Below are 13,677 nucleotides of genomic sequence, written 5' to 3' on the forward strand. Positions count from 1 at the left end.
AGTGAGGAGCGGAGTCCACTCCTCTTGAGAATAACCCGCCTAGCATGGAAGATACAGATAGCCCTAGTTGATACATGAGCTGTTCGAGCATACAAAACATAATGTTTATTTGAAGGTTTAGAGTTTGGCACATACAAATTTACTTGGAACGGCAGGTAGATACCGTATATAGGTAGGTATGGTGGACACATATGGAATAACTTTGGCGTTTAGGGAGTTGGATTCACAAGCAGTATTCCCGCTTAGTACAAGTGAAGGCTAGAAAAAGACTGGGAAGCGAACAGCTAGAGAGCGACAACAGTCATGAACATGCATTAAAATTAATCAACACCGAATGCAAGCATGAGTAGGATATAATGCACCATGAACATAAAATCGTAGAGGCTATGTTGATTTTGTTTCAACTACATGCGTGAACATGTGCCAAGTCAAGCCACTCGAATCGTTCAAAATAGGATACCACCCTATCATACCACATCACAACCATTTTAATAGCATGTTGGCACGCAAGGTAAACCATTATAAGCTCCTAGCTAATTAAGCATGGCATAAGCAACTACAATCTCTAATTGTCATTGCAAACATGTTTATTCATAATAGGATGAATCAGGAACGATGGACTGATCATATTTACAAAAACAAGAGAGGTCGAGTTCATACCAACTTTTTTCATCTAAATAAGTTCATCATATAATCATCATTATTGGCTTTCACTTGCACGACCGAATAGTGTGGATAATAATAATAGTGCCCGCGCATTGGACTAAGCTGGAATCTGCAAGCATTCAATTCAAGAGAGAGGACAAGGTAATATGGGCTCTTTGTTAGATCAACAATAATGCATATGAGAGCCACTCAACATTTTCGTGTGGACTTCGACGTTTAGCTTGATACCTCAGCTACGATCTTGTGCCCTCGGCAGGATCTGGTAGATAGTCAGGCTTCTCGGGCTTTTTCATTTGTAGATGTCTGTACCCAGACATGTAAAGCTTCCGCATGTGCTTTGATTTGTATGCTATGATTGTTGGGTCATGAGACCCATGTTTGTAATTTCTCGCTCCTCGGAGCCTAATGAATAAATACTTGGGTCGTAGAGTTATGTTGTGATGCCATGTTGTATTTACACATATCGAGCATATTGTGTGTATGATTGAAATGCTTGGCATGTGTGGGATCCAACAACCTAGTTGTTTATCCTTGGCAGCCTCTCTTATGGGGAAATGTAGTCTAGTGCTTCCATGAGCCATAGTAGTCCGCTACAGCCCGTTTCACCGGAGTCCTGCTAGCCCAGCACTACTGCTTAGGACACTTGACTGGCCGGCATGTGTTTCACTTCGTTCCTATGTCTGTCCCTTCGGGGAAATGTCACGCGGTGACATCTGGAGTCCTGCCTAGCCTGCTACAGCCCGGGTTCCCCGGAGTCCTGTTAGCCCAGTGCTATAGCCCGGATTCACACGCTGTTGACTGACATGCTCGATGTGATTCATGTATGCCTGTCCCCATAGGTCTGTGCCGCTTTGGGTCCATGACTAGCCATGTCGGCCCGGGTTCTCTGTCATATGGATGCTAGCGACACTATCATATACGTGAGCCAAAAGGCGCAAACGGTCCCGGGCCATGGTAAGGCGACACCCGTGGGAATACCGTGCGTGAGGCCGCAAAGTGATATGAGGTGTTACCGGCTAGATCGATGTGATTTGGAATCGGGGTCCTCACAGTGAAATTTGAAACTTTTGAAAGTTAAATGAGAGGGAATAAAAGGACTTTCCCAAAGTTTCATCTTTGCTCCGTGAATTCAAATACTTTTAAAATACAAAACCCTAGAGAGAAGATGACACGACTTCTTCCATTTATTTAAATGAAAAGGGTTTTGAAAAGATTTGAATTTTATTTGGAAATATTTTCCAATTCAGAAACTTTAAGCAACTCAATGATTTTCATGAGAGAAGATAAAATGACTTCTTCAAAACATATGAAATATGAGTTGGAACTTTAAAAAGGATCAAATTCAAAGTCCTTTTGGAAATTATTTTTAATTTGGAGTTATTTGGATATTACTCAAATTATCTTTTCTCCAAAAAAAAATATAGAATTTAGGGTAAAATGATTCCCTACAATAGAAAATTGGAGAAAAATAAATTTGAAATTATTTTGTTATTTTTAAAATGATTTTTATTGGATTTTATTAGAGCAGTAGCACTGTTTGATTTATTGGAATTTTTGTAGATTTTATTTGATGCTAGAAAAATGTTCAAGTCGTAGAAAATCTTTTTCTGAAAATTTTGATATATTATATGTGTATATAATATTGTTAGTTTCTTTTGTTTTATTTTTTTTCTTTCTTTGTCTGTGTTTAAAAAAAACTTCTTCTCCGGACCGGGCCAACTGGGCTGAAGCCCAGCCAGTCGGCCCAGCTCCACCTTCCCCGACCCCGAGCTGGTTTCCAGCCGCACCAAGGCGCGCCGCTGCGCCGACCTCGGTGTCCGTGCCGAGGCCGAACTTCGTTGCCTCCTCGCGCAAGGCGCCGCACTCCCTGGCCCGTTTATAAGGCCGGCCCCCGTCGCCCTCTCTCTCTTCCCGAGTAGCGCGGCCGCCCACGCATCCCATGCCGCCGCCCACTGCATCTCGCAGCAACGGCCGCCGCCGACGGCGAGTTGCGCCGCACTTCGCCCGCGCCACCTGCGCCGTCGTCCCGCGCTCCGCCCTCGCCGCGCACTCGCCTCCGCGCCGCGCCGCTCGCTCACCGGAGCCGCCACCCCGCAACTGCCCTGCCGCCGGAGACAATCGCCGACGCCGGTCCGATCCACCATCGACCCGCCTGAACCGGTAGGAACCGCCCGGTTCGCCCGGTTTTTTTAAAGTTGTTTTAGTTCTATTTTTCATCTTAAAACCGGTTTTGATTAGGTTTATTTATTTAGAGAACGTTCGCTGGTTAGGTTTAGAAAACGAATGTTCATTATTTAGTCTTTTCTTTTTCTATTAGTTTTAGTCAGGGACCTATCCGCAATTAGTTTCTTTATAGTTTGGCCCCTGTTTTTCAAACGACCACAATTTTTCAACCGTTTGTCCAAATTCAACGAAACCAACGCCCACTTCTTCGTTATGATCCCCTCTATCCAGATATTCAACTTAAACATATTTTTGAAAGTTTTAAAATTTGAATTCCAACAGATTTGTATTTGAACTTCGTTTGATCGTAACTTGAGTTTTATAACCCTGTTTGAGTTGATTCTTTTTGCAAATCGAAGCTATTGACCTAAACTTTCTAATAAGGCCAAATACACATAATTTTGGTACTGTTAGAAATTGTTTTATGCTGCAAGAGTTATTTTCTTGGTTTTGTTGTTTTCCGAATTGACTTCTTCGTTCGTCCTAATCTTTTGAGTGATTGCTTATGTGTGGTTACTATTGCTTGCTTACGATAGATTGATCGGAGTGTGACAGGTAGATATATCAGGAGTTATGAGTGTGAATCATATTCATCAACCATACAAGGCAAGTTCACACTTTGATCATATCCATTTCATACCCAGTTTTTATGCATTAGTTTCACCCTCAAACATTGCATGAGTAGGATTGATAACATGTGGGTATTGGGAAGTAGTTGATGAGGTAGGAACCTATTGTCTTGCATTCAAACCCTGGGAGTTACTACGTTATGCTTATTGTCATGCTATGATCGTGGACGTGGATTGGGTTTGAGTGTATCCATGACAGATGTGAGATTGTTAATTAAGGTTTAACTTAAGGTGGCTACTTTAATACACATTTGGGTGGATTGGTTGGGGCACCCTGGAGTACCCAATGGTTTGCCCGGGCACCTGGAGAACCCAGTGCTTGCCCAAGGGGATCCCGGAGGACCCGTGTGATCACCCTATGGATTGCCACCCAGGCTCGAAGGGATCATAAGATTATTCATGCTAGAAACTTCTGTGTGCAGCCACAAGCCATTATGGGCTCTGGCATTGTTGAGTAAGTTGCGTGAAGCTCTCGAAGAGGTAGACTAGCAAATGTAGTGGGTTGTAGGTGGTACTGTCTATCCAGAGTAGAGAGTTAATGCTTCAGAAAGACTGTGTCTCGAATCTCCGACCATGGATGTATTCGAGTCTTGTGGGGAAAAGTGCGCAAACCTCTGCAGAGTGTACAAACTAATCATGGTTAGCCGTGTCCCCGGTTATGGACATCTTGAGTCTCTGGTACTTGGATTATCGTATTGATCTCATCACGTTACTTAAATAATTTGTTGGGTTATTGATGTTAATTTGGGATTGAGTTGGAGGAACCTTCTCAATATTTTTCAACCAACTTTCTAGTTAAATAAATTATATTCCTTTGCAGTAGGGAAAAATTGGCTTTTCGCAAAAACATTGTAACCATAGAGCTTTTCCACCAACCATATATGCATGTAGTGATAGCTATTATTCATCATTATCGTATGGTGTGAATTCGTCAGTACATTCAATGTACTGACCCTTTGTGGCTGCAACGTCTCATGTTGCAGGACTTCTTACCACGAGTAAGTGATACGTTAGGGTTACGATTTCTAGACTCAACTTTGTCGTTGGTGTTGATGGGAATCCACAACCTTGTTGTTACTTACGCTATTTGGATTGAGGTAATAGTATTTACATTACTTTATACAAGTGATTTACCTCTGTTATAAATCCTCGAGTACTGTGTGTGTCAGTATACCGATCCAGGGATGACACTTCAGAACAGAGACTTGCTCGTCTGAAGTCGGGTCACTACAATAAGCATTAAAATCTTCTTGATTAACCATAAAGTTATCAAATTCATCCAAACATTGGCTAGCAAGCTTAGCAGGAGGGATTTCAGCTTTATCATATGTATAGAGAGAATTTACCTTTACTACATGTGTCGGGTTATCGAGACCGTGTGTTTCTTCAACAGGCGGCAAATTAAGACCATGTATTTCTTCAATAGGAGGTAAATTCTTAACAACTTCAGCTTTTATACCTTTTTCTTTCAAAGATTTCTTTGCCTCTTGCATATCTTCAGGACTGAGAAATAGGATACCCCTTTTCTTCGGAGTTGGCTTAGGAGTTGGTTCAAGAAGTGTCCAATTATTTTCGTTAGTCAACATATTATTCAATAGCAATTAAGCTTGATCAACAGTTCTTTCCCTGAAAACACAACCAGCACAAATGTCCAGGTAATCTCTGGAAGCATCGGTTAGTCCATTATAAAAGATATCAAGTATTTCATTTTTTAAGAGGGTGATCAGCAAAGCATTAATTAATTGGAGAAGCCTCCCCCAAGCTTGTTGGAGACTCTCTTCTTCAATTTGCACAAAATTATATATTTCCCTTAAAGCAGCTTGTTTCTTATGAGCGGGGAAATATTTAGCAGAGAAGTAGTAAATCACATCCTGGGGACTACGCACACAACTCGGATCAAGAGAATTAAACCATATCTTAGCATCACCCTTTAATGAGAACGAAAATAATTTAAGGATATAATAGTATCGAGTTTTCTCATCATTAGTGAACAGGGTAGCTATATCATTTAATTTAGTAAGATGTGCCACAACAGTTTCGGATTCATAGCCATAGAAAGGATCAGATTCAACCAAAGTAATTAACTCAGGATCAACAGAGAAATCATAATCCTTATCAGTAATAAGGATAGGTGAAGTAGCATAAGCAGGATCATATTTCATTCTAGCATTCAGAGATTTTTCTTTCAGCTTAGCTAATAATTTCTTAAGATCACTTCTATCATTGCAAGCAAGAAAGTCTCTCGCAGTTTCTTCATCCATAACATAACCCTCAAGAACAACAGGCAATTCATATCTAGGGGGAGAATCTTCAACATCACTTTCATCAATATTATCAGTTTCAATAATTTCATTTTCTCTAGCCCTAGCAAGTTGTTCATCGAGAAATTCACCTAGTGGCACAGTAGTATCAAGCATAGAAGTAGTTTCATCATAAGTATCATGCATAGCAGAAGTGGCATCATCAATAACATGCGACATATCATAATGAATAGCAGAAGCAGGTTTAGGTGTCGCAAGCTTACTAAAAACAGAAGGTGAATCAAGTGCAGAGCTAGATGGCAGTTCATTACCTCCCCTCGTAGTTGAGGGAAAAATATTGGTTCTTTGATCTTTCAAGTTCTTCATAATGATAAGCAAATATAAATCCCAAGTGACTCAAAGAATAGAGCTATGCTCCCCGGCAATGGAGCCAGAAAATGTTCTTGATAACCCACAAGTATAGGGGATCGCAATAGTTTTTAAGGGTAGAGTATTCAACCCAAATTTATTGATTCGACACAAGGGGAGCCAAAGAATATTCTCAAGTATTAGCAACTGAGTTGTCAATTCAACCACACCTGGAAACTTAATATCTGCAGCAAAGTATTTAGTAGCGAAGTAATATGATAGTAGTGGTAACGGTGGCAAAAGGTAATGGTAGCAAAAGTAATATTTTTGGATTTTATAGTGATTGTAACAGTAGCAGCGGAAAAGTAAATAAGCGAAGAACAATATATGGAAAGCTCGTAGGCATTGGATCGGTGATGGAGAATTATGCCGGATGTGATCGATCATGTAACAGTCATAACCTAGGGTGACACAGAACTAGCTCCAGTTCATCAATGTAATGTAGGCATGTATTCCGAATATAGTCATACGTGCTTATGGAAAAGAACTTGCATGACATCTTTTGTCCTACCCTCCCGTGGCAACGGGGTCCTATTGGAAACTAAGGGATATTAAGGCCTCCTTTTAATAGAGTACCGGACCAAAGCATTAACACATAGTGAATACATGAACTCCACAAACTACGGTCATCATCGGTAAGTATCCCGATTATTGTCACTTCGGAGTTAACGGATCATAACACATAATAGGTGACCATTGACTTGCAAGATAGGATCAAGAACTCTCATATATTGATGAAAACATAATAGGTTCAGATCTGAAATCATGGCACTCAGGCCCTAGTGACAAGCATTAAGCATAGCAAAGTCATAGCAACATCATTCTGAGAACATAGTGGATACTAGGGATCAAACCCTAACAAAACTAACTCGATTACATGATAAATCTCATCCAACCCATCACCGTCCAGCAAGCCTACGATGGAATTACTCACGCACGGCGGTGAGCATCATGAAATTGGTGATGGAGGAAGGTTGATGATGACGTTGGCGACGGATTCCCCTCTCTGGAGCGCCGAACGGACTCTAGATCAGCCCTCCCGAGAGAGTTTAGGGCTTGGCGGCGGATCCGTATCGTAAAACGCGATGAATCCTTCTCTCTGGTTTTTTTCTCCACGAAAGTGAATATATGGAGTCAAGGTTGAGGCCGATGGAGCGTCAGGGGGCCCACGAGGCAGGGTGGCGCGCCCCTCACCCTTGTGGACAAGTGGTGGCCCACCTGACGTGGATCTTTCTTCCACTATTTTTTATATATTCCAAAATAATTCTCCGTTGATTTTCAGGTCATTCCGAGAACTTTTATTTCTGCACAAAAATAACACCATGGCAATTCTGCTGAAAACAATGTCAGTCCGGGTTAGTTCCATTCAAATCATGCAAGTTAGAGTCCAAAACAAGGGCAAAAGTGTTTGGAAAAGTAGATACGACGGAGACATATCATGTATATGTTCTATATGTCGTGCAATGTGGTGTTCAATTAACTGCTTGGTTTAATTCTGCAAATGTGATGTTCAATTCTTCAGGGTGCAATATTTCCAAGTTGTTAAGCATGCTTGCACTACTAGGGAAAACCATATACACAGAATCTTAACAGCAGCGCGGCACAAAAAGAGGCGCTGCTGCTAATTAGTAGCAGCGCGGTTAGGGAAAGCGCGCTACTGATGTAAATTTAGCAGTAGCGTGTGATGTTTAAACCGCGCTGCTACAAAAATCCACCGACATTACACAACGACCTAACTTTACCAGCAGCGCGGCGTCAAGAAGCGCGCTACTGCTAATGCCATAGTAGTAGCGCAGTTTTTAGTCATGCCGTTGTTGCTAATTTTGAAATTGTCCACACGGTTGGCCCGTTTAGCAGTAGCGCGTGATAGGAAAGCGCAATGCTGCTACGTTCATAGCAGTAGCGTGTTTTTGCTCCCGCGCTGCTGCAAAGACGCGACACCCACCACCTTTTTCCACCTCCCCATCTCCTCTCCTCCCTTTCCCCTACCTCCCACATCCTCCCTCTCTCACTCTTCTTCTTCCTCAATGCTTCTCCCCCATTACTCTCCCTCTTCTACCTACCTTTCTCTCTCTTCATTACTCCTAGCTAACTACACCACCTCCATTAATGCATCTTCTTTCTTTTTTTCCTTCCGCCTCCACTAGTTGAAGTTGTCTCCTCCCAAATTAGCTAGCTAGGTAGATGTAGCATTTAGTTAAGTGACCTATTTGCCCCCTAACTAGATGTTTCTTTGTCAAGAAGAGCTTTGTGCACTTTTGATCTCCCTACATCATCATCCACACCGTGTGCTCGATCTCGTAGCTAGAGGTGATTAAAATTTCATGCTTTTGCAAAATGGAAATATGTGTATGTGTGTGTGATATGATAATTGGGAAATATGATGGAAATTGTGTGTGTGGCATGAGTTGACGCTAAATTGTGCTTTTGAGTTGCCTATGTTTTGCCGAAATGTCGATTTATTTCTGTTTCGGCGAATTCCGGGCAAACTCTAGATCTATATATGTCCTACTTTTAGGGAAGGTCATGCCAAATTTTTGTATGACTTTGATGCATGCACGCATTTTTATAATCAATTTGTTTATTACTACAGTGCAGGTGTTCATGATGGTCAGTGGAACGATGGTGGACAGGTGGTTGCGGTCGGCGGTGCAGGACATGAAAGAAAATAACCTGACAGAGGTTTTATGTCCGTGTCGAAGATGCAAAGGAATAGTTTGGCTCGACCCCTATGATGAAGGTCGTGTCGAAGCACACCTGCTCATGACTGGTTTCATGGATGGCTATACTTGATGGATAATTGAAGATGAGGATGATGATGTTGAGGACGCCGACGGGGCAGCCAATGACGACACTGGGCAAGACGAAGAGATGATCGATAATGGCGGCGGGGAAGAGGCCGAACATGGCGGCAGAGAAGGGGCCGGACATGGCGGAGGAGAAGGGGATGGACATGTCGGCGGAGAGAACATGGACTCCACGCAGCAGAGTTCGTCAGTACTAAGTTCAATCGTGCGGGACCCTCATGTTCAAGCACTGCTTCGCAAGGAGACGAGTACTAAGAGAGCTGCTTCTAGAGAGGAGGCTAAGCTGGAGCAACTGGTGGTAGACTCGAACACTCCATTGTATGATGGTTGCAATCCTGAGGTGACCCGCTTGAGTTTCACGCTCCAACTCCTGAAGATGAAGGCTAAAAACAAATGGACCGACACTAGCCTCGATGAGCATCTCAAGTACCTAAAGGATGTTCTTCCCGCGGGGAATCTATGTCCTAGTAGTGTTGATGAGGCCAAGAAGATCGTGTGCCCTCTTGATCTGCCGCATGTTAGATACCATGCATGCATCAACGATTGCATAATTTATCGGAAGGAGCACACGGAAAAAACAAGTTGTCCGGTGTGCAATGCTTCTCGATACAAGAAGGCCGGGAAGAAATGTCCCCAGAAAGTTGTTTGGTACTTACCGATCACTCCCCGTCTCTAGTTGTATTTCGTAGATCCCAAGGAAGCAAAGCTAATGCGCTGGCACGCGGAGAGGAAGAAGCCCGACGATGGAGATGATCTGAAGTTGAGACACGTCAAGGATGGAAGCCAGTGGAGAGCGTTGAACAGCTTCTATCGGTATTTTGAATGTGATGCAAGAAACATCATGCTCGGTGCGTGTACCAATGGCATGAATCCCTTTGGCAACCAGAGCACCAACCATAGCACATGGCCCATGTTTGTATGGATGTACAACCTCCCCTGGTTGTGCATGAAGTCAAAGTACATTCACATGAGCATGGTTATTCAAGGGCCAAAACAACCAGGAAATAATATTAATTTGTATCTGGGGCTACTCCAAGAGGAGTTAGACACTTTATGGAAAACACCGGCCAAGACATGGGACGCTAGCAAAGGCGAGTATTTCTACATGAGAGTCGCGCTGATCACGACGGTGCACGATTATCTCGGTTACGGATATGTCGCAGTCCCGGTGTGCCATGGATATTGCGGATGCACGCGGTGCATGGATGATACGACGTCCTCAGCAGCTAACGTCAAGGAAAGATGGCGGGTCTGGGAAAATCATGTACATGGGGCATCGAAGATGGCTCGAACAGGACAACCCGTGGAGAAACCGTGGAGATCTATTCAATGGTCACACTGAGCATCAAGGACCTCCACGTAAGAGGAGCGGTGCCGAAATCGATGAGCTGTTGAAAAACTAGAAGGAGTGCCCCGCGCCGGGAAAGACGATGAAAAAGGCATCGGAGCCGCTGCTGAAGGTATGGAAGATGAGGTCTGTGTTCTGGGACTTGGAGTACTGGCACAAACTCGATACACCTCATTGCCTTGATCAAATGCACATTTGTAAGAATGTCCTTGAGAGTTTGCTCGCGACACTGATGAACATGCCAGATAAGACCAAGGATGGGCCCAAGGCAAGAAAAGACTTGCAAGATTTGAAAATCAGGGAAGATCTGCACATGCCGCCCCGTAAACAGTCAGACGAGACAGAGACGAAGACAGGGGTGCGGGAGAAGAAGGGCAAGAAAATAAAGAAAGAGGATTATTGCCCCCCTTCTTGCTTCACCTTAAGTCAGGCTGAGATCGATCAATTCTTTAAGTGCCTTACCGGAGTCAAAGTTAGTTCCGGTTACTGTGGCAGGATAAGCAGATATCTAGACACGGACAAGAAAAGGTTCAGTGGGATGAAGTCCCATGACTGTCATGCGATGATGACGCAGATACTACCTGTTGCCATTAGAGGGATAATGGACAAGCACGTCCGTGAGATGCTTATTGGTCTCTGCAACTTTTTCGACGTCATCTCTCGAAAGTCGATCAGTGTGAAGCAGCTCCAAAGGCTACAGGAAGAGATCGTTGTGATACTGAATGAGCTTGAGATGTACTTCCCGCCCGCGTTCTTTGACATGATGGTGCATCTGTGTGTCCATATTGTGGACGACATAATAGACTTGGGGCCGTCATTTCTGCACAACATGATGTCGTTTGAGAGGATGAATGGGATCATCAAAGGATTCGTTCGTAACATGTCCCGTCCGGATGGAAGCATCGTCCAGGGCTATCTGACACAAGAGTGCATCTCTTTCTGCGAGAATTTTCTATATGGCGCAGACCAGCCGCCTGATGTTAGTGTTGATTTACCCGTTAGCAAGTACGAGGGGAGGCTCGAAGGAGAAGATCACTCCAACGGTCGCGGGGAACTGCACGTGGCATACTCAGATCGATGCAGTGACTTTGACATGGCAAACTTGGTAGTGCTACAACACCTAGATGAAGTAGATCCTTTCGTGGTACTGCACAAAGAAATTATCGCAAAGAAGTATCGTGACCGGGGGGTATGCAGGACTGACGCTGAAGTTACTAGAGAGCACAACTCCACTTTCCTGCATTGGTTCAAAGATCATATTATTGCTAATCCCCTGGAGGAGGGTTGTAAGGACAGATTGCTCATATATGCCTTAGCACATGGCCCCTCGCCCAACCTCCTAACCTATCAGGCATACGATATCAACGGATACACGTTCTACACGGAGGCTAAAGATATGTTCAGTGATGATCAGAACTCAGGGTGACGATGGAATGCATGATCGGCAGCGACAACGGCGCAACTGAAAGATTTTATGGAAGGGTCGAGGAGATCTGGGAGCTTGACTACTCTGGACTGCACAACACGATGATGTTTCGTGTCAGATGGGCTAAGAATGTCGAAAGAGAAAACCAGGATTTCACTACCATGACTATACCCGACGCCAAGAGCGCTACCGTGAACGCTATTGCAAAAAATGAGCCATGGGTACACGCTAAGCACGTGACACAATGCTTCTTCATAACCGACCCGTGCAATCCCAGCCGTGTTGTCGTGAGGAGAGGCAAAAGGAACATCATTGGAATGGATGGAGTCGCCAACGAGGAAGAGTACGATCAGTATGGCAACCCAATGAGGGAAGATGATGATGATGATGAAGTATACGTCAAAAGAAGAATCAATACTACATTACCTAAGAAAAATCGTACTCCATGGAAAAGGAAAAGTCACAATGAGGGGCTCAATTATTCTTCAAACGAACAAGAAGGGAAAGAAGCTGACTCAAAAACGAAAATATCAATGCTGAGGAACCGTATGTTATCGGTCAAATGATGTAATATATATGTTCCTATTTTGTATACACACTTAGCCATTATTATGCATGGGTCCAATGATGTAATATATATGTTCCTATTTTGTATACATATTTAACCCGTCAAATGATGCAATATATACCGCCTTCAATTCCCTTAGTTAATTGCTCTCGGAAAAAAAGTGAGAGAAAATAAAGGAAAAGAAAACATAAGGAAACAAACGGGAAAACTGTTATATAGGTACTGGTTATAGTAGCAGCACGTTTTTCAGAAAAGAGGTACAGCTAGTCAAGGTAGCAGTAGCGATTTCTACAGGAAAACGCTATAGCTACCTCGAGTAGCTATAGCGCGTTTTTCCTAAACGCGCTACTACTATGCCCACTTAACCCCCAAAATCCCCACTCCTCTCTTCATCCCGCCTCTTTTCCCCCAAATCCCCACTCTCCCTTCCCCCGTCGCGCCGCCGGAGCCCTTGCCGCGCCTCTGCGCTCGCCCCCAACCCTGACGCCGACCGACTCCGGCGCCGGCTCTGGACCCCGACCCCGACCCCGACCGACCCCGGCGCCGGCTCCGTCCCCCGACCCCGACGCTCGCCCACGGCCCCAGCCCCGACCCCGGCGCTCGCCCACGGCCCCGACCCAGACCCCTCCCAACCTCGGCCGTCGTCGGGCCTGCACCCTCTCTAAGGTTTTAGTTAGGTTTTTTGGTTAATTTAGGTAGGTTTTAGTTAGGGCAGATGGTTAATTAGGTTATATATGTGGACATGTGATGTTTTGGACATGTCATATTTGGAAATTTGGACATGTCATTTGGACATGATGATTATGTGCAGGGTAAATGATCCGAGTGGCCTATGTTACGTCGGAATGTTGATTCATTTCCGTTCCGGTGAATTTCAGGCGCTCGATATGTCCATTTTTTAGCAAAGGTCATGCCGAAATTTTCCGTGAATTTTGGCATGATTTGTGCTAGATAGTAGGCATATTGAGTGCTCGGAAACGACATTCCGGCAAACATAGATTTCTTTTTTATGTCATTTCTCATTTTTTTCCATAGTTTTAGAATTAAACGAGGAGACTTAATCATAGGAAACATGTCGAACAACGAAGAAACTGGGCCTTCTGACCAAGATGCAGACGAGATGGATTATGAGGGTGAGCAAGAGTACCTCGACTATTTGACTACTAAGAAAATGCAAAGTCAAGGTTTGCAGGTCGGCCTCGATGATGGTACTGACGCCGACATCGACACCGACGGCGCCGGCACCGATGGCGGCACCGAGACCGGCGGGGAAGGTACCGGCGAGGAATATACCGGCGGGGAAAGGTATCGATGCCGCTACCGAAAAGAAGAAGCAAAAGA

Source organism: Triticum urartu, chromosome 5 (assembly GCF_003073215.2).
Source record: "Triticum urartu cultivar G1812 chromosome 5, Tu2.1, whole genome shotgun sequence".
NCBI classification, from domain to species: domain Eukaryota; kingdom Viridiplantae; phylum Streptophyta; class Magnoliopsida; order Poales; family Poaceae; genus Triticum; species Triticum urartu.